This window comes from Mixophyes fleayi, chromosome 4, assembly GCF_038048845.1.
Source record: "Mixophyes fleayi isolate aMixFle1 chromosome 4, aMixFle1.hap1, whole genome shotgun sequence".
NCBI lineage: Eukaryota > Metazoa > Chordata > Amphibia > Anura > Limnodynastidae > Mixophyes > Mixophyes fleayi.
The window spans coordinates 137,726,583-137,747,659 of record NC_134405.1 but is presented as its reverse complement, the minus strand read 5'-3'; the positions used below and the strand labels follow the sequence as shown (position 1 = coordinate 137,747,659).

The following is a 21,077-nucleotide window of genomic DNA, read 5'->3' as shown; positions in this document are numbered from 1 at the left end:
TGTACTATGTTTAGATAAAGACATTTCTGTGAGTTGTTTACACACAGACAGCAGCCTTAATTGGGCATCGGTTATCTCCTCTGTTTTTCCCTTTCTCCACGCCCTCCTATCTTCCTCGTCTCTTACTAACCGTGTCATAAGGACGTAAAATACTTCTATCTGCAGTATAGAAAGGGAGTGGTACATATAAATGAGGCTATAAAGGGAGCGGTACAAATAGATCAGACCAGAAGTCAAATAGGATTGACTTTTATCTATTCTTTACAGTTTTAACACTGCCAGGGCAGTGTAACAGTAATGTGTTTAAACTCTCCTGAGTTTGCTAACTCGCAGCTTCATACATTTGAGAGCTGTATAGCTGCAGTGGCAAACAGTCGGGAGTTTGATCTCTGGCGATTTTGCAAATAGCGATTTTGACAGAAGCACAACTCTGGCGATTTTGCATGAAATCTCAGCTTCATACATCGGCGAGTTTCAACTCTCCCGAGAAAATCGCTGGAGTTGCAAAATCGCACTATGATACATTTACCCCCAGGTCTTAACTAGTAAGTAGTAACTCTGATTTATTTAATAAATTTAATCTAGCGTTTTCACCGTGATTTTTGTGAAATTACGAAGCCCAGGAAGGCTCATGCTACATGTGTATATGATTTACAGTAAGTGTGAAACATTAATACATGGTTCTGGTGAACGTATGGACACCGTAATAAATCCTTTGTGGTAGCAGAAAAGGTGTACTCATTGCTAAGTGACTAAGGTGATGCCAGTCACGGCCAGCTGTTCAGATTGCTGCATCTGGGTCAGGCTGGGCATTCGTGACAATACAATAGGACCTTCCCCTGACAAGCAAAATCTTAAAATGCACAGTAAACCATTTATTTCCCCTCTCCATCCAGCTACTCCCTCACCTTCCCTCTCCTGCCTCCTCCCTCTGACTCCATGCTCAGTTGGAGAAGTACAAGTCTGTGTGTCACATCTTTTCTAACCTTATATAGACAGAACTTTGCTGAACTAGTGGCTCTACCTTCATCCTCACATTCCAGTCTCATCTGCCGCTGTGACAACTACTGTATGTATGATGAATCGCATGACAAATGCACTGTGTTTATATTCTCTTTCTCTCTCTCTCTCTCTCTCTCTTTCTCTCTTTCTCTCTCTCTCTCTCTCTCTCTCTCTCTCTCTCTTTCTTATCATTAAATAAGAAATGTGAGGAACACTTAGCACAGCTCTTGTTTTGTGTATAAATACAAAAATACTTGTTTTTCATGATTATGAAATATTATCAAAACTATGCATTGTGTGCACATGTGATTGTGAAACCATGTCACTTGTATTTTGTTTCATGTCAAAGTAGAGTAAAATGTGGTTGACATGTGGGATTTCCTTTTCCAGAGACATATAAACCACAAGTTTATCACAGTGAAACATTTTAGAGTGGGAAGTAAAGGGTTTATAGCAGATGGACTTCAGCTTGGATGCTGATAGTAGACTTCCATTATTAGTATTTTTTATTTTACATTTTCACCACTGAGCAAACAGTTGGTGTTTGATATCTAATAAGAACAAGCAATATTAAGAATGTGCAATAATCCATAATAACATATCAGTAATTAGTTTTGACTAGAGATGCTCACTGACCCCCATGAAGTGGTTTTGGTTTTAGATCTGGATTAGCTTCATGTTTTGGTTTTGACCAAACTGCCCTCTTGTGCTTTGGTTTTGGTTTTTGGATCTGTATCTTTTTAGAAAAATTGCAAAAATATGCTAAAATCATTTTTTATTTTTTTTGATCCTACATTATTATTAACCTCAATAACACTAATTTCAAGTCATTTGCAGTCAATTTTGACCACCTCACAGGTCACAATATTATTTTCATACACTTTCAAACAAAGACTGCAGCAGTTCTTGCCAGTGATAAGAAGAAGGTCATTGTCATGCCTGGGCATAAGACCAAAAATCCACCTCTTATGTTTGGAATTATTTTTACACAAATCCTGTCAACAGTTATCTAGCCATTTGTAGTGTTTGTAAAGCCACAGTCAGTATAGGTAGGGAACTTAACCATCTAGGATCCTCATGTATGTTATGGCATTTGAAGGGAGTTCATGGAAAGCTGTTGGGAAAATCAGAAACTTATGTTAAAAAAATAACAACAAGCAGTCCAGCATCAGCTACCTCCCTACAACATCTACATCCCCAACACCTTCTTCATCAATATCCTGACAAGTGATGGGAGTTAGTCCTGCATCCAAGTTGCTAAGGTTGGATGACTCCTCCACTAACCATGATTCCTCTGAAGAATTATTGAGCGTTAGTCCCGCTACTGCTGCTGCTGCTGCTGGGGGTGGATCTTCAACCTAGAAGAAGACAACAATTGACTGTTAAACAATCCTTTGCAAGAGGAATAAAGTAAGAAAGCTGTCACCCAGTCGCAAAACGGATCACAGATTGCATGGCGACTATGCTAGTATTAGATAAGCGTCCAATATCCACTATTAATGCAGCTGGTGTTAGACAATTACTTGAGGTCTTGTGTCCCCGTTACCAAATTCCATCACAACACCATTTTACTAGAAAAGCTATTCCTCACCTCTACCAGAAGGTTCTTAAAAATGTAATTATTGAGCTACAAAATGCCATTCTACCTACTGAATACTTAACCACAGATATGGGGACAAGCGGAACTGGGCAAACTAAAGATTATATGACTGTGACAGCCCACTGGTTCGGGGATTCGCCTTCACCAGCAGGAACAGCAGCAGCATGTACCCAAGTACTTCACATTTTTCTGAGGCAGGCTACTCAGTGTATCATCTGCTTGAAAGGCATATTATTATTATTATTATTATTATTATTATTATCGTAGATTTGTAAAGCACAACAGTGCTCCTCAGCGCTGTACAATGGGGAAGACAAGGACATACATAAAACAAGACATACGTAAAAAAAGAACAGACAAGGCAGACAAAATGAATGGAGACATGAAAAGAAAGGGTATGGAGGACCCTGCTCATTACAGAGCCTACATTCTAAGTGGAAGAGGGCTCAGCTGAAAGAAAAGGAGTGAGTGTGGCTCAGAGTGGAGATTGGGATAGTTGTGGGGTGCATTACTGTGTGAATAGTGTTATCGAGCATAAGGTCACCTCTAAAAAGAGATTGGTTTTCAAAGAGCATCTAAAGATTTGAAGACTCTGGGAAAGTCTGATTGAGCGTGGTAGGGAATTCCATAAGTGGGGAGCAGCACGGGAGAAGTCTTGAAGGCAGGAGAGAGAGATGGTTATCAGAGACGAGGCAAGGCGCAGGTGGAGGTAATACCGCTGACAACCTGTTTGAAAAACTAAGGGATGTTATTGCAACATGGCTTATCCTGCTTGGAATCTCTTGAGGATATGTGATTTCTGATAACGCCACCAATATTGTTAGAGCATTACAGCGGGGGGAATTCCATCAGATTTCCTGTTTTGCTCACATAATTACAATGACATGCAAGACTAGAATTTGAGGGGGAATGTATTTTAGTCCAGTGAAGTAGTCGCCTGTGAAGAGAGTGCAGACATGGTTAGCTTGAGCTAAGTGATTGCCTTAATTATGCTTTTTGAGAAGCAGCTAGAGAAATTGAGGGAGGAAATTAAACTAAACAAACTATATTGTAATTACAGATTAAGTACTTAATTCGCTTTGCCAGTATCCAAGAGTTATCAACATCTTCTAATGGGATCACTACATTTTGCCAACTGTGCTTGATCCTAGGCTTAAGAGCTATGTCTTTATTTCCCACTAGTTTTGACCAACCCAGTGCAAGTAAGCTAATGAAAGAAAATGCCTGACTGCTTGTTATAGGGTACTGCACAATTGCATTTTTGCACCCTGATAATAAATAACGCTTAATAAATATTAAAGTGCTGTATTGGATCATTAAAGGGACACTAACTGCAACATGATTCTTTATTTGTGTTGTGTGCAGGAAAGTACTATTACTAATACTGTCTGTTTTTATGTACTATGTTTAGATAAAGACATTTCTGTGAGTTGTTTACACACAGACAGCAGCCTTAATTGGGCATCGGTTATCTCCTCTGTTTTTCCCTTTCTCCACGCCCTCCTATCTTCCTCGTCTCTTACTAACCGTGTCATAAGGACGTAAAATACTTCTATCTGCAGTATAGAAAGGGAGTGGTACATATAAATGAGGCTATAAAGGGAGCTGTACAAATAGATCAGACCAGAAGTCAAATAGGATTGACTTTTATCTATTCTTTACAGTTTTAACACTGCCAGGGCAGTGTAACAGTAATGTGTTTAAACTCTCCTGAGTTTGCTAACTCGCAGCTTCATACAATTGAGAACTGTATAGCTGCAGTGGCAAACAGTCGGGAGTTTGATCTCTGGCGATTTTGCAAATAGCGATTTTGACAGAAGCACAACTCTGGCGATTTTTGCATGAAATCTCAACTTCATACATCGGCGAGTTTCAGCTCTCCCGAGAAAATCGCTGGAGTTGCAAAATCGCACTTTGATACATTTACCCCCAGAAGTCAAATAGGATTAACTGTCCTCTATGAAGAAGTGTAATACCCTGCAAATCACAGGTATATTACTGCATGCACTCATTCACAAATCTACATCTCCCAGAGTGCCTTTGGGAAGTTAATTGCAAATTGTGTCTGCCATTTTCGGGTGGACAAACAGCCCCAGACTGCACACTAGAGACCCAGACTGCACTAGAAGCATGCAGAGACAGACACTTCAACAAGTTACAAAAAGCACCCAAAAAACTGGTATTTTGGTGTCTGAATGTACTAGATGGCTCCAGGATACTCTTGGGCAGGGGCGGATTGGCCATAGGCCTTACCGGAAGTTTTCCCGGTAGGCTGATGTCCTAATGAGCCCATCCAAAGGCTGCTTGTTTTTGTTTTTTTGTCAATTAATTTTTTTGGGGGAATCACAGGGCGCCCAGATCTGCTTAATCTGGGCAACCCGAAACTATGCCAAATTGGGGGGGGGAGCAGGGGAGGAAGCACCCCCACCAGTCTGAGATGCTGGCCGCGTAGTATAGTTGGTGGCTGGCCCCTTCCCCGGGACCAGCAACCTTCCCCCTAGTAGCTGTGAATGCGATACATCCCTCCTCTCTGTGTGGCTGCAGAGATCACATGGTACGCGCACCACATGACAAGTGCCGTCTTATGTGTGCTGAGAAGCGCGGCTGGAAGGTAGGTGTGTTTGTGTTTCTGTGTAAATGTAATGTAATATTTGTGTGTAGGGGGCCTCTAAATGTAATATAATGTGTGTGTGTGTGTGTGTGTGTATGTATGTGTGTGTAGGGAGCCTCTAAATCTTATGTAATGTGTTTGTAGGGGGACCTCTAATGTAATATTTGTCTAGAGGGGCCTCTAAATGTAATGTAATGTTTGTGTAGGGGGGTCTCTAAATGTAATGTGTGATGGCAGGGGGACATATGGCTACGTAATGTGTGTGTGTTTGTGTGTGTGTGATGGCAGGGGGGGCATATGGCTATGTAATTTGTGTGTGGGATGGCAGGGGGGCATATGGCTATGTAATGTGTGTGTGATGACAGGGGGGCATGTGGCGATGTAATGTGTGTGTGTGTGATGGCAAGGGGGCATATGGCTATGTAATGTGTGTGTGTGTGATGACAGGGGGGCATGTGGCGATGTAATGTGTGTGTGATGGCAAGGGGGCATATGGCTATGTAATGTGTGTGTGTGTGATGGCAGGGGGGCATGTGGCTATGTAATGTGTGTGTGTGATGGCAGGGGGGCATATGGCTATGTAATGTGTGTGTGATGACAGGGGGGCATGTGGCGATGTAATGTGTGTGTGTGTGATGGCAAGGGGGCATATGGCTATGTAATGTGTGTGTGTGTGATGGCAGGGGGGCATGTGGCTATGTAATGTGTGTGTGTGATGGCAGGGGGGCATATGGCTATGTAATGTGTGTGTGTGTGATGACAGGGGGGCATGTGGCGATGTAATGTGTGTGTGTGTGATGACAGGGGGGCATATGGCTATGTAATGTGTGTGTGTGATGACAGGGGGGCATGTGGCGATGTAATGTGTGTGTGTGTGATGACAGGGGGGCATGTGGTGATGTAATGTGTGTGTGTGATGACAGGGGGGCATATGGCTATGTAATGTGTGTGTGTGTGATGACAGGGGGGCATGTGGCGATGTAATGTGTGTGTGTGTGATGACAGGGGGGCATGTGGCGATGTAATGTGTGTGTGTGTGTGTGATGGCAGGGGGGCATATGACTATGTAATATGTGGATGTGATGGTAGGGGGACATATGGCTATGTAATGTGTGTGTGTGTGTGTGTGTAATGGCAGGGGGGCATATGGCTATATAATGTGTGTGTGTGTGTGTGTGTGTGTGTGTGTGTGTGTGTGTGTGTGATGGCAAGGCGGGCATATGGCTAATTTAATGCTGGGGTTGTTTGGGGCTATTAATTGAATGTGTGGATGAGTTTGGAAAGGAGGGCTATTTATTAAATGTGAAAATGAATTATGTAATGCTGGGATGGTTGTAAGAATTATTAATTCAAACCACCACAAATCACTGGGCATATTTAGGACTCATACATAATTGTTACAAAAGAAGTGTTTTCTTGCAGATGCTTGAAGCATTTCACCTTTGTGGTGATCACACTAGATAGCCATTTATTATAAAGATTATTTTTAATGCATTTTTTTGAAACACACAGTACACATATTTATATATTATATAGAGAGAGATTTTACTGGTAGTTTGCAGCTCATGATGTCAGGGGAAGATGCAACAGTGCGTGAGGTGCTCATATGCTGCTCTGGCAGACTGATCAGATATGATTGTGCCAACATGTTTCATAATCATACTTGCCAACTCTCCCGGAAAGTCTGGGAGACTCCCGAAATTCGGGGGAGCTGGCATTTCTCCCGGATCCAAGATTTCACTGAGAATCGCGTCATTTGATGCGTTTCTCGGTGAATCGCGCCATTTTGGAGGGCGGGGTGAGGTCAATCGCGTCATTTTGGCCCCGCCCCCCACGACTTACAGCACGGTTTCACGGGGGTGGGGCCAAAATGACGCAATTGGCCTTACCTCGCCCCCTCCCACTTTCCAGTCACGCCCCCAACTCCCGGAAGCAAGTTTCCGGGAGTTGGCAAGTATGTTCATAATAGATAAACTTATTAAACAAAGTAAGATATGTTTCTATGAAACTAATATTGTAAGGATATGTTAGTAGGCAATAAACAAGTTTGAGAACAGAGGTATAAACCAGTCGCAGATAATGCAAAAGGATTCATGTATTTGTATAACACAGGACTGACAGCCTTTTTCCCTGCGTTGCCTCAGTAATGATTATGAAATTTTAGCAAAACTATGCATTGTGTGCACATGTGATTGTGAAACCATGTCACTTGTATTTAGTTTCATGTCAAAGTAGAGTAAAATGTGGTTGACATGTGGGATTTCCTTTTCCAGAGACGTATAAACCACAAGTTTATCACAGTGAAACATTTTAGAGTGGGAAGTAAAGGGTTTATAGCAGATGGACTTCCTTTATTAGTATTTTTTATTTTACATTTTCACCACTGAGCAATCAGTTGGTGTTTGATATCTAATAAGAAAGAGCAATATTAAGAATGTGCAATAATCCATAATAACAAATCACTAATTAGTTTTGACTAGAGATGCTCACTGACCCCCGTGAAGTGGTTTTGGTTTTGGATCTGGATCTGGATTAGCTTCGTGTTTTGGTTTTGGTTTTGGCAAAACCGCCCTCTTGTGTTTTGGTTTTGATCAGTATTTTTTTTAATATCTTCAGGCATTTTTTCACCTCTTAAGCCTAAACTAACTAACTATCTCACTGCTCAACATAATTAACCCTTAAAAGGGATGAACGATGTGTGCATGCAAGGTAGTCTGCTGTACTTCACTTTAAACTAAACTGAGCAAATGCAGCTACTATATAATGAAATAAGACCTTTATGTGTAATATTGGGGTAGGAGGCAATATATAAGCCTCTCTATTAGACTGGTTAAGTAGAATATCCAATTACAATACCCATTTAAGGGGTTGGTGAGACACAATCAAAATCAGACAAGCATTATTGATACTACTACTATTATAAGTCTAAACCAATTAACTATCCCTTTGTCCCATATAAATAACCTATAAAGGGGTGAATAATATGGGAATTCATCAAGGATATCCCAGAGAAAGGAGACTAATTAATTATGTATTTTGAAAAATGACCATTTAATGAATACACACACACACAATGATGGTAAAATAATTTATTGCATCAGTAAAATAGGAATGTTGACATCAATTTATAGTTTCAACTTTTGCAATTATATATTCTTTCACTCAGTAATCATATAACTAGTAGAAGTATATAAAACTTTGAGTAACGGAGTGGCTTGGCAGTTATTGCTGCCATCTTAACCATTGCATTTTCTATTTTCTAAAATCAATTATTCTTTTCATTTTTTAATATTTCGCTAGCATAACCCTAGGAGAAGGGTATCGCTTAAGTATTCTCCTTTTTTAGAACATACCAATAAAGCTTGATGCATATTTTATGTTTGTATTAATTCAATGGCAAGTATGAGCCATTGAGTTCCCCTTATACACATTTTCTGCTCTTCTCTTTATTCTTTATGACGTAACAATGACGTTTTGCCTCGTTTTCGATTCCGAAAAAGCGTGAAAGTACCGAGCCAGCTCGGCTGGGTACACGGATATGCTAAGTTCGGGTATGTTCGGTTCTCGGGGAACCGAGCCTGAGCATATCTAGTTTTGACCAACCCAGTGCAAGTAAGATAATGAAAGAAAATTCCTGACTGCTTGTTATGGGGTACTACACAATTGCATTTTTGCATCCTGGTAATAAATAGCGCTTAATATATATTGAAGGGCTGTATTGGATCATTAAAGTGACACTAACTGCAACATGATTCTTTATTTGTGTTGTGTGCAGGAAAGTACTATTGCTAATACTGTCTGTATTTATGTTCTATGATTAGATAAAGACATTTCTGTGAGTTGTTTACACACAGACAGCAGCCTTAATTGGGCATCGGTTATCTCCTCTGTTTTTCCCTTTCTCCACGCCCTCCTATCTTCCACGTCTCTTAATAACGGTTTCATAAGGAAGTAAAATACTTCTATCTGCAGTATAGAAAGGGAGTGGTAGATATAAATGAGGCTATAAAGGGAGCTGTACAAATAGATCAGACCAGGGAGTAAATGTATCAAAGTGCGAGTTTGCCAGCGGCTTTAAATCGCGGCAAATCGCGGGTGTTTACCCGTGAGTTTTGAAAAAAAAACCTTAAATGTATCAAGCTGCGATTTTGACTAAGGATGTGCACCGGCGACTTTTGAGGTCTCGTGTTTTGTGTTTTGGATCCGGATTTTCGTTATTTTTGAGGTTCGGATTTGTCTCGTAAAACACTTGACGAAAGGTCTCGGTTCGGATTTAAGGTATTGGATTCGGATTTTTTTTGAAAAAAACATAAAAAGTTTAAAAATCAAGTTTTTGGGCTTATTTTCACTCCTAGGCTATTATTAACCTCAATAACATTCAATAACAAGCATTTCCACTAATTTACAGTGTATTCTGAATCTGAACACCTCACAATATAGTTATTAGTCCAAAACGTTGCAACAAGGTATCTTTCTGGACTGCGTAGAGGAGTGGGTCACCACAATATATATTAAAAACCCTGAACTTTTATGATTCGCACCAATAATTGTACCTGGACTGCGTAGAGGAGTGGGTCACCACAATATATTAAAAACCCTGAACTTTTATGAATCGCACCAATAAATGTACCTGGACTGCGTAGAGGAGTGGGTCACCACAATATATATAATAAGAAAACCATCAACTGGTTTGATTCGCACCAATAAATGTACCTGGACTGCGTAGAGGAGTGGGTCACCACAATATCTTAAAAACCCTGAACTTTTATGAATCGCACCAATAAATGTACCTGGACTGCGTAGAGGAGTGGGTCACCACAATATATTAAAAACCCTGAACTTTTATGAATCGCACCAATAAATGTACCTGGACTGCGTAGAGGAGTGGGTCACCACAATATATTAAAAACCCTGAACTTTTATGAATCGCACCAATAAATGTACCTGGACTGCGTAGAGGAGTGGGTCACCACAATATATATAATAAGAAAACCATCAACTTGTTTGATTCGCACCAATAAATGTACCTGGACTGCGTAGAGGAGTGGGTCACCACAATATATTAAAAACCCTGAACTTTTATGAATCGCACCAATAAATGTACCTGGACTGCGTAGAGGAGTGGGTCACCACAATATATTAAAAACCCTGAACTTTTATGAATCGCACCAATAAATGTACCTGGACTGCGTAGAGGAGTGGGTCACCACAATATATATAATAAGAAAACCATCAACTGGTTTGATTCGCACCAATAAATGTACCTGGACTGCGTAGAGGAGTGGGTCACCACAATATCTTAAAAACCCTGAACTTTTATGAATCGCACCAATAAATGTACCTGGACTGCGTAGAGGAGTGGGTCACCACAATATATTAAAAACCCTGAACTTTTATGAATCGCACCAATAAATGTACCTGGACTGCGTAGAGGAGTGGGTCACCACAATATATTAAAAACCCTGAACTTTTATGAATCGCACCAATAAATGTACCTGGACTGCGTAGAGGAGTGGGTCACCACAATATATATAATAAGAAAACCATCAACTTGTTTGATTCGCACCAATAAATGTACCTGGACTGCGTAGAGGAGTGGGTCACCACAATATATTAAAAACCCTGAACTTTTATGAATCGCACCAATAAATGTACCTGGACTGCGTAGAGGAGTGGGTCACCACAATATATTAAAAACCCTGAACTTTTATGAATCGCACCAATAAATGTACCTGGACTGCGTAGAGGAGTGGGTCACCACAATATATATAATAAGAAAACCATCAACTTGTTTGATTCGCACCAATAAATGTACCTGGACTGCGTAGAGGAGTGGGCACTGGGCACCACAATAAAATATATAAAAAACCTTCAACAGGTCTGCATTACACTACACATACGGCTGCTCCTCCATCCTCTCCATCATATACATGTTGGAGTTTTAGCGTGTGACAACCTCTTGTTTTTGATAATGTCAGTGCATTTTGAATATTTTTCAATTTGCCCCACACCACTGAATGTACTTTATCTATGATACGCATCTATCTATCTTGACTGCGTAGTGTGGTGGCCCCGGTACACAATTTGGTACCGGGGCCACAATAAAATAAATACACCCTCCACGTGTCAGAATTCCACCAAACAAGTATCTGGACTGCGTAGTGGGGTGGCCCCGGTACCCAACTTGATACCGGGGCCACAATAAAATAAATACACCCTCCACGTGTCAGAATTCCACCAAACAAGTATCTGGACTGCGTAGTGGGGTGGCCCCGGTACCCAACTTGATACCGGGGCCACAATAAAATAAATACACCCTCCACGTGTCAGAATTCCACCAAACAAGTATCTGGACTGCGTAGTGGGGTGGCCCCGGTACCCAACTTGATACCGGGGCCACAATAAAATAAATACACCCTCCACGTGTCAGAATTCCACCAAACAAGTATCTGGACTGCGTAGTGGGGTGGCCCCGGTACCCAACTTGATACCGGGGCCACAATAAATTAAATACACCCTCCACGTGTCAGAATTCCACCAAACAAGTATCTGGACTGCGTAGTGGGGTGGCCCCGGTACCCAACTTGATACCGGGGCCACAATACCTCCTCCAAACATGCTACAGACAATTCGTCATTGAGATCCCATTAAGTATGTTAAAGACAGACAGGGTCCAAGTGTTATTAGTTGACTTTGTAAAGAAAAAAACTGTCCCTGTTGCACATAGTCGTGCAATGAAGACTTACTTTTTCATTTAAAGGCACGATCTTTCAAGTGTAGTGTTTGTAAGTCTAAGTCATATTATACTTTTGGTAAAATTGGTTTTTTTGGTTCCTCTTTATGTTAATTAATTAGTAATAGAATTAAAGTAGGAAATAGAATTAAATAGAATTAAAGTAGGAAATAGAGTGGTATAGAGTTGTAGTGTGGTATAGATAGAGTGGTCCACACAATATAATAATAAAACCCTTAACTGGTCTGAATTCCACCAAACAAGTATCTTGACTGCGTAGTGTGGTGGCCCCGGTACACAATTTGGTACCGAGGCCACAATATAATTAAAAAACCCTCCACGTGTCGGAATTCCACCAAACAAGTATCTGGACTGCATAGTGGGGTGGCCCCGGTACCCAACTTGATACCGGGGCCACAATACCTCCTCCAAACATGCTACAGACAATTCGTCATTGAGATCCCATTAAGTATGTTAAAGACAGACAGGGTCCAAGTGTTATTAGTTGACTTTGTAAAGAAAAAAACTGTCCCTGTTGCACATAGTCGTGCAATGAAGACTTACTTTTTCATTTAAAGGCACGATCTTTCAAGTGTAGTGTTTGTAAGTCTAAGTCATATTATACTTTTGGTAAAATTGGTTTTTTTGGTTCCTCTTTATGTTAATTAATTAGTAATAGAATTAAAGTAGGAAATAGAATTAAATAGAATTAAAGTAGGAAATAGAGTGGTATAGAGTTGTAGTGTGGTATAGATAGAGTGGTCCACACAATATAATAATAAAACCCTCAACTGGTCTGAATTCCACCAAACAAGTATCTTGACTGCGTAGTGTGGTGGCCCCGGTACACAATTTGGTACCGAGGCCACAATATAATTAAAAAACCCTCCACGTGTCGGAATTCCACCAAACAAGTATCTGGACTGCATAGTGGGGTGGCCCCGGTACCCAATTTGATACCGGGGCCACAATACCTCCTCAAAACATGCTCCAGACAATTCGTCATTGACAGACCCCAGACAGACAGGGTCGTAGTGTTACTGTTTGACTTTGTAAACCCAAAAAAATGTCCCTGTTGCACTTGCACATAGTCGTGCAATCAAGACTGACTTTTTCATTTAAAGGCACGATCTTTCAAGTGTCAGAAAGAGAGAGAAGACACAGGAGAGGAGAGTTGTAGCTGGGGACCTGGGGTGGAAGCTCCCAGGCTCCCCCAGCATTGCCTGGAAGTCTGAGCGTGGTGACTGAGCCAGGGCAAGGAATGTGTGCCCTGGATGAGGGGGAGAACTCCATGCCACTATAGTGAACCCAAGAGAGAGGGGGACACTGCACATGGAAGAGGCCCTGGAGTGAGGGCTGCTACAAGAGGCATGGTAGCTGTAGTGTCAGATCCTGAGGCTGAGAGTACACAGAGTGACGTGTCAGAGCACAGGAGACATTATCCCCGCAGAGGAGGGATGAGCTGCAGTTGAGAGGTCTGCTGTTGAAATAGGACATGCACACTTTAACAAACCAATCATTTCAGCGACAGGGCCTACCAAACAACTTTGACTGAAATGATTGGTTTGTTTGGGCCCCCACACCAAAAAAGCTATTCATCTCTCCCTGTACAGACTAAACAGGCTCTACTGAGGCAAGATGTCGTCCTCATCCTCAACCTCTGATTCCTCTCCCCCTACAGTGTCTACTTCCTCCTCATCACACATTATCAATTCGTCCCCGCTGGACTCCACAACCACAGGTCCCTCTGTAGTATCTGGAGGGCAGTGCTGTACTTCATTGAGGAATTGATTATTCATTTTTATAAACATCATTTTTTCAACGTTGTGAGGAAGCAACCTCCTTCGCCGCTCACTGACCAGGTTCCCCGCTGCACTAAAAACTCTTTCCGAGTACACACTGGAGGGGGGACAACTCAGTTAAAAAATAGAGCCAGTTTGTACAGGGGCTTCTAAACTGCCTTTTGGAGTTCTACCACGTCACTACCTCTAGTTAATTTAGATTGCAAGGCTTGTAAATATAAATACTTTGAAGATAAAAAAAAGCAGGCTGCACAGACTGTGGAGCTAGAAAGTGAAATTAAATGGACCACGTTACTTTGGTGGCTATCTATGCCCCCCCCCCCCCCCGCCCTACACTTGTAGTTGAATATAAATAAAGCAGCCTGCATAGACTGTCGAACTAGCAATTCAAATATACAAAGAAATGGACAAAGGCAGTTTGGTATCTGTCTGCATCAGATCCCCTCTCCACTAGGAGTAAAACAGAAAACTTTTCAGCCGTTATATAATCTAGAATATAAATAGAAATTGAGAAATGCTGTCTGCATCATAATCATCAACATCCTCCTCAGCGCCAGCTACATCAATATCCTCCTCCCAGTGCACAACATTCACACCTTCATTAGCCAAATCTGTAACTGGACTGTGGGTGATCCTTCCAGCATATGCAGAGGGCGTGCTGCAAATGCTGGATGGAGTCACCTCTTCCCGTACAGTGATGGGAAGGTCAGGGTTCACAACCAACAACACCCTTGGACTCGCCTTGGGGATTTGTGATGTCATCTGTTTAGAAGGCAGAGTTCTTTGCTGTTTTGTTGTTGTTGCTGACAGCATAACTCTCTTAAATTTTTTGTAGGGGGGGGGAGGAGGGCTTTGATCCTTGGGTGAGGTTGGACCACTAGTCATGAACACGGGACAGGGCCTAAGCCGTTCCTTGCCACTACTTGTCGTAATTGGCATATTGCCAACTTTACGTTTCTCCTCAGATGATTTTAATTTTCTTTTTTTGCTGTTTTTTGAGAACTTGGGCTTTTTGGATTTTACATGCCCTGTACTAGGAGATTGGGCATCGGGCTTGCCAGACGACGTTGATGGCATTTCATCGTCTATGTCATGACTAGTGGCAGCAGCTTCAGCATTAGGAGGAAGTGGGTCTTGATCTTTCCCTACTTTATCCTCCAAATTTTTGTTCTCTATTATATGTAGCACAAGATACTGCAGAATGTGTGAACTTGGTAATATTGCAGTACCAATGGACTTATAATGCTGGATTGGTTTTGCAAATTTGGTTATAATTATTATATATTTTTATTTTTTTTTATTTTTTACAAACTTGGGAATAATGGGGAAATAACTATGCCCTTAGAAGCACAGAGCACAGGACACAGCACCACTGGACTGAACAGGACACGGCACAGGACCCAGCAGCACTACGGAACTCAGCAGGACAGAGCACAGGACACAGCACCACTGGACTGATACTGCAGAATGTGTAAACTTTGTAATATTGCAGTACCACTGGACTTTTACTGCTGAATGTGTGAACTTGGTAATATTGCAGTACCAATGGACTTATAATGCTGGATTGGTTTTGCAAATTTGGTTATAATTATTATATTTTTTTTTTTTTTTTTAATTTTTTATTTTTTTTTACTTTTTTTTTATTTTTTACAAACTTGGGAATAATGGGGAAATAACTATGCCCTTAGAAGCACAGAGCACAGGACACAGCACCACTGGACTGAACAGGACACGGCACAGGACCCAGCAGCACTACGGAACTCAGCAGGACAGAGCACAGGACACAGCACCACTGGACTGATACTGCAGAATGTGTAAACTTTGTAATATTGCAGTACCACTGGACTTTTACTGCTGAATGTGTGAACTTGGTAATATTGCAGTACCAATGGGCTTATACTGCAGGATTGGTTGTGAAAATTTTGTGGTAATTAAAAAATATTAAAGTAGTTTTTGGTATTTTATAAAAAAAACTTTTTTTTATTTTTTTAAACACAGGGGAATATTGGGGAAATAACTATGCCCTTAGAAGCACAGAGCACAGGACACAGCACCACTGGACTGAACAGGACACAGCACAGGACCCAGCAGCACCACTGACCTCAGAAGGACAGAGCACAGCACACAGCACCACTGGACTGATACTGCAGAACACAGCACAGCACAGCACAGCACAGCACAGCACAGCACAGCACTAAACAGCACAGCACTAAACAGCACAGAACTAAACAGCACAGAACTAAACAGCACAGAACTAAACAGCACAGAACTAAACAGCACAGAACTAAACAGCACAGAACTAAACAGCACAGAGGACCACCTAACACACCCTCCCTCTACCCTGATCAATGCCCGAGTGAAGATGGCGGCGACTAGCGGGGAATTTATAGGATCCGAGTATCGCGAGATCCGACAACGGGATTATGAGTCAGAGCCTCAGTTTCACTTTTGAATTTGGCGCCAATACCCGGATCTGTCTCGGATCCGACTCGGATCCGCAACGTTCGGGTGGGCTCGGATTTCAGAAATCCGAGCGCGCTCATCCCTAATTTTGACACTGAAGTTCAAAATTTCTGGTCATCTCTGGGGATTTTGTGCGATGTAAACACTCCCGAGTTTAGCTTACTCTCCTGTGTTTGGCAAACTCTCCTGTGTTGTAACAGTGAGTTGTAAACACATCACTGTTACACTGCCTCTGTCATACAGCTGCCGGAGCCATTTTGTTTTGTGGAACTACAAGTCCCAGCAAGCCAGGGATGTCAGGGCATGTTGGCACTTGTGGTTCTCCAAGTGCCAACATGCCCTGGCTGCCGTGGGTATGCTGGTGCTTGTAGTTATACAAGCAGCAGCATGGCCACGCTGTTTTTGGCAACCTGGCTGGCTGGGACTTGTAGTTCCACAAAACAAAATGTCGTCCGTTTATTTTTTTCATTCTTTATCGCCGTATTACCTTACTACCCACAGCCCAGGGGTAGTAGGAAGAGCCCTAGTGCTATCAGCACTGGGCTGGTTCTTTCTAGGGGGGGCCTGCTCATTTTTTTCGGAGGACCCCACTCCCTAGGGAATCCAGCCCAGCGCTGAACAGTCTAGGGTTGGTTAGTCATTATGGCAGGGGGACCCCTGCCGCGCGTCCCCCTGCTATAGTGCCGCCAACCCTGGCTGGTTTGCCTAGTGCTGGTAAAGTGAAAATCGGGGGGACCCCATGCAAAATTTTTCCCTGATTTTCACGGGACCAGCACTAGTCAGGCAGCACTAGGGTTAAGCATGAATAGTGGGGGGGACCTCACGCTTTTTTTTTTTTCAACTTTTATCTATTCTTTACAGTTTTAACACTGCCAGGGCAGTATAACAGTAATGTGTTTAAACTCTCCTGAGTTTGCTAACTCGCAGCTTCATACATTTGAGAGCTGTATAGCTGCAGTGGCAAACAGTCGTGAGTTTGATCTCTGGCGATTTTGCAAATAGCGATTTTGATAGAAGCACAACTCTGCCGATTTTGCATGAAATCTCAGCTTCATACATTGGCGAATTTCAACTCTCCCGAGAAAATCGCTGGAGTTGCAAAATCGCACTTTGATACATTTACCCCCAGAAGTCAAATAGGATTAACTGTCCTCTATGAAGAAGTGTAATACCCTGCAAATCACAGGTATATTACTGCATGCACTCATTCACAAATCTACATCTCCCAGCCTGCCTTTGGGAAGTTAATTGCAATTTGTGTCTGCCATTTTCAGGTGGACAAACAGCCCCAGACTGCACACTAGAGACCCAGACTGCACTAGAAGCATGCAGAGACAGACACTTCAACAAGTTACAAAAAGCACCCAAAAAAACTGGCATTTTGGCATCTGAATGTACTAGATGGCTCCAGGATATTCTTGGGGAAAGGGGGCGGAGGCTAGTAGGTGACTGATGTGAGTTGTGATGTGTTAATGTTGCCTGGGATTATGGAGGATCTACTCACAAGGAGCCATTGAGTACTGTTGCTTGACTATTGCCCAGATGTATGTTTGCAGATAAAGTTCCAGGTTTAAAAGCCAGCACAGAAGGAAGCATCTTTGGTGTAAAACCCAATAGATGTCAGCAGAACTCATATGAAGACAAATAAGTTTATGGTTTGTTTTGCTATATTCAAGGTATTAAAGTGAAACAAGTGAGATATTAAGCTGTGACCGGGACTGTAACATTGCTATTTAGAGATTATGGTGCTGTCTGAAGGAAGTTTATTCCATTGTAAGCAGGCATGTGCAAGGGGTGTGGTTCAAAAATGCTGAGCACCACTGCTGGCCATGGTCGTGGGAACCTGAATCTATAAAAGATTCTGGCTTGCGTAGGAGGCAGCCATTTTAAGGTGGGAAGATGGGAAGGTGTTGTTATTCCCAGGTCCGTGGTTTGGGGGAGTACACTTGTCGCGAGGTACTAGTTATCAATAGCCCCTGTAGGAGTAATAAAATGAGAATAACCCAATTAATTAATATCGCATTGGGGTCAGTAAAAAGAGGGTGCAGTGCGGGGGCTGTGGGAGGCATGTCAATGACCCCATTAGGGGGTGTGCAGACCCCTAATTTATAGACGGCACCAGAGTGGTACTCTCCAAAGCTTTGTGTGCCACGAATATATTGGAAGTAGGTGTATGGGGGTTGCAATGGGTGCCAGATTAAGGAGAGGAAGGTTGAGGACCCCAACAGTTACAGGACCACAATAAAAGAGTCCAGCAGGGGGATCCCCTACCTTCAGGGCTACCACAGAAACAACACTACCACAGCAGACACAGAGGCAGTGAGACCCCAAGGAGAAGTCCCCTTGGAAAAGATCCCAATACCATGAGGAGAGGGTCGTTGCACAGTGTAGTGCAGCTAATTGGGAAGAGCAGCTGGTATGGAGGTTTGGAAACTGCATGGCAGAGAAGAGTGGAATGGCATTCCTGAGGATCTGTGAGTTGCCTGTCTGCATGCCTGAGATTGGCTGAGCTGAATAAATTGATAAAAGCCTGTGTGATTAAATCTGTGGTCTGTGTCTGAGGAACTACTGCTTCCAGCAGAAATGGCTGGTATGCAACGTACTGTTAGTTTATAAGTACTGTGGAAAAGTGTGATGAGTGGAGCTAGTATTAACATCTGCTGAAACATTGTGCAGGAGGAGATTGGTGTTAGTAATGAATAATCTTGCAACCGTTATGATATCTGTGCTGGAGGAAGAGGAGCGAAATAAAGTAAAATTTCCTGTTTTGAATTGGCATGGCCTGGCGTCCAGTTTTATTTACGCTGCACCACACTACCACACAACTGTCCGCCCACATGTGAACTGTGTTAAACACCCATGTATTCAGGGAGGTCCTCTTGTCTGTATCCACCAGGGAGGCTCTCTTGCCTGTACACACCAGTGGGGTCCTCTTGTCTGTACCCACCAGTTAGCCGGGGAACAAGTACAGCCTGAAGTTATTATTATTATTATTAATTTTTATTTATAGGGCGCCACAAAGTGTCCGTAGCGCCGTACAGGGACAAACAAGTACAATACAAGGTGGGACAGCACGGTACAGTAAACAATAAGCACAGTAACTCAGTAAGCTCAAAGCACAGCTAGAGAGAGGGGGAGGGAAGACCAACAAGCGCTGGAGCCCAAGAGGAAGGGCACGGATGACGGGGAGACCCCCAGAGGGGTGGGGGGAAAGGTAGCTGGAGAGCAGAGTTAGAAGTGAAGGAAACAGGAGGAGAGATGGCCCTGCTCAAGGGAGCGTACAATCTAAGGGGAGGGGTAGACAGACAGAGAGACACAGGGATGAGAGGGAGAGAAGGGGGAACGGGGGCAGAGTCAGGGGAGGGGGAAGAGGCAGAAAAAGGTAGGAAGTTAAGTGGGAGACTGGAAGGCTTTGAGAAAGAGGTGGGTTTTTAGAGCCCGTTTGAAACTGGACAGATTAGGGGATGTTCTGATGGAGGGAGGGAGCTTGTTCCAGTGGAGGGGGGCAGCGCGGGAGAAGTCTTGGACACGCGCATTGGAGGAGGTGATCAGAGGGGAGGAGAGGCGACGGTCATTGGCAGATCGGAGAGGGCGGGATGGAGCGTGAATAGAGATGAGGTTCGAGATGTAGGGAGCAGTGGAGTTGGCGAGGGCCTTGTATGTGAGAGAGAGGAGCTTGAACAGGATTCTGTAGGGGAAGGGGAGCCAGCGAAGAGCTAGGTAGAGGGGGGAGACAGAAGAGGAGCGACGAGAAAGGAAGATAAGCCTAGCGGCTGCGTTAAGAACAGAACGAAGGGGAGCGAGATGAGAGTGGGGGAGGCCAGTGAGGAGAAGGTTGCAGTAGTCCAAGCGGGAGATGATCAGAGAGTGGATAAGACATTTGGTGGCATCTTGGGAGAGGAAGGGCCGAATGCGTGCGATGTTACGCAGCTGGAAGCGGCAGGATTTAGCAAGAGAGAGAATGTGAGGGGCAAAGGAGAGAGAGGAGTCGAGGATGACACCGAGGCAGCGAAGTTGGGGGACAGGGGAGATAGAGGAGGAGCAGACAGTGATTGAGAGGTCAGAGGGGGAGGAAATATGAGGGGGAGGAAAGACAATGAGTTCGGTTTTGGCGAGGTTGAGTTTAAGGAATCTAGAGGACATCCAGGAGGAGATAGCAGAGAGGCAGGCGGACACCCTAGAGAGGAGGGAGGGAGAGAGATCAGGAGAGGAGAGATAGAGTTGAGTGTCATCAGCATAAAGGTGGTACTTGAGGCCGTAGGAGCTGATGAGTTCACCCAGGGAAGAGGTGTATAGAGAGAAGAGTAAGGGTCCTAGAACAGAGCCCTGAGGGACCCCGACTGAAAGGGTGGAAGGGGGGAGAGAGACCCAGAGGTGGTGACAGAGAAAGAACGGTCAGCCAGGTAAGAAGTGAACCAGGACAGGGCCGGAGAGACCAAAGGACTGGAGGGTGTGGAGCAGGAGGGGGTGGTCGACGGTGTCGAAAGCAGCAGAAAGATCAAGGAGGATAAGAAGGGAGAAGTGGCCTCTGGCTTTAGCAGAGAGGAGGTCATTGGTAACTTTAGCCAGGGCAGTTTCGGTGGAGTAAAGGGGGCGGAAACCAGACTGGAGAGGATCAAGGAGGGAGTGAACAGAAAGGTAGGAGGTGAGACGGCTGCAGACGAGCCTTTCGAGTAATTTGGAGGCAAAGGGGAGAAGAGATATGGGGCGATAGTTAGAGAGAGAAGTGGGGTCGAGATTAGGTTTCTTAAGAATGGGAGATACGAGAGCATGTTTAAAGGAAGAGGGGAAGATGCCGGTGGAGAGGGAAAGATTAAAGAGGTGAGCGAGGTGGGAGCAGGTGGTGGGGGAAAGGGAGCGAAGAAG

At 43.4% G+C, this 21,077-nt stretch overlaps 1 protein-coding gene across 1 annotated transcript in view; it reads left to right on the top strand.

Annotated features, from left to right (window-relative positions):
- The first annotated feature begins 958 nt into the window (after positions 1–958).
- LOC142152134 (TRPM8 channel-associated factor homolog) overlaps positions 959–21,077 on the top strand; it is a 55,255-nt gene continuing 35,136 nt past the window's right edge. Inside the window, exon 1 of the mRNA XM_075208445.1 lies at positions 959–1,069. The gene's annotated coding sequence lies outside the window, so the exon portion shown is untranslated. The remainder of the gene's footprint in view (positions 1,070–21,077) is intronic.